Source organism: Solanum tuberosum, unplaced genomic scaffold (genome assembly GCF_000226075.1).
Source record: "Solanum tuberosum cultivar DM 1-3 516 R44 unplaced genomic scaffold, SolTub_3.0 scf00006, whole genome shotgun sequence".
NCBI lineage: Eukaryota > Viridiplantae > Streptophyta > Magnoliopsida > Solanales > Solanaceae > Solanum > Solanum tuberosum.
Window position 1 is genome coordinate 1,828,159 of NW_006238932.1, and position 1,764 is coordinate 1,829,922.

Below are 1,764 nucleotides of genomic sequence, written 5' to 3' on the forward strand. Positions count from 1 at the left end.
TTCGTGAGTTGAGATGAGGGTACTTAGTAGCAATCCTTATCCCTAACATAATGAATGTTGGGCTAGGATGGCTTCTCCTTCGTGAGTTGAGATGAGAGTACCTAGAGGCAATCCTTCAATCCCTTAACTATGTGCCCACAGAGGACTAGTTAGTGGTCTCTACCACGTAAAGGCTAAAAGAATGACCCTACCTTAGGCAAGTAGGGATCCCTCATCTGATAAAGGTATTACCGGGATTCCATGTCAAGATCCATGGTCTATGTCGGTTAAGGCTCTTCCCCCACATTAATGAATGAATGAACTAGGGTCTCTTAAGGGTGTACTACTTGGGATAGGTGGTGATATGGGACATCATCTAGACATTGCACAAGTGGACATTTAAGGGAGATCTTGGTGTGTATTTGAGCATGCTAATGTGAAAGTGAGTCATAGTGAATTGAATGTAAGTGCTTATGTTGAATGAAATGTATGTGATGATCTTATGTCATTAGTGAATGAAGTTGTCTAAATGCATTAAGTTGAATGAAATGTATGTGATTATTGATTATAATATTTTATATATATATGTAGTAGATGTTAGAATTGTGAGGTTTGATCCCTTTGAAAGTGGGGAGGTGTTTACTTTATAAGCATGTTGTGATCATGGCCTTGTAGGCAAAGTTGGATGATTATTGTTTTGAGTAATGTTGATTATGTGAAGGTAATGTGATATTATGTGAATATGGGTACTCTTTCATGAGTTGAGATGAGAGTACTTAGTAGCAATCCTTATCCCTAAATGAATGAATGTTGGGCTAGGATGGGTACTCTTTCATGAGTTGAGATGAGAGTACTTAGTAGCAATCCTTATCCCTAAATGAATGAATGTTGGGCTAGGATGGGTACTCTTTCATGAGTTGAGATGAGAGTACTTAGTAGCAATCCTTATCCCTAAATGAATGAATGTTGGGCTAGGATGGGTACTCTTTCATGAGTTGAGATGAGAGTACTTAGTAGCAATCCTTATCCCTAAATGAATGAATGTTGGGCTAGGATGGGTACTCTTTCATGAGTTGAGATGAGAGTACTTAGTAGCAATCCTTATCCCTAAATGAATGAATGTTGGGCTAGGATGGGTACTCTTTCATGAGTTGAGATGAGAGTACTTAGTAGCAATCCTTATCCCTAAATGAATGAATGTTGGGCTAGGATGGGTACTCTTTCATGAGTTGAGATGAGAGTACTTAGTAGCAATCCTTATCCCTAAATGAATGAATGTTGGGCTAGGATGGGTACTCTTTCATGAGTTGAGATGAGAGTACTTAGTAGCAATCCTTCACCCTAAATGAATGAATGTCCAAACTCCGTGGGGGAGTAATTTCTAGCACCGAGCGGATATGAAGATGGGTGGATACTCCTTCGTTAGTTGAGATGTGAGTATTTAGTAGCAACCCTTAAGATTGGTGCTCCTTCGTGAAAGTGTTGGTCTTTGAGCATGCTAATGTGAAAGTGAGTCATAATGAATTGAATGTAAGTGCTTATGTTGAATGGAATGTATGTGATAATCTTATGTCATCAGTGAATGAAGTTGTCTAAATGCATTAAGTTGAATCAACGATTTATGTTGAGATGTGAATGGAGCTTGTCTTGTGTAGCCTGAAGGATCACTTGGGTGTGGTATGAAGAGGTAGTATGGGTTGCTTCACCATGTCTTACTTAGGTGAGTCTTGGGATGACATTTGATGAGTGTTCTAGCGTTATGAAGTGACTTGTTGGCTTTTGTGC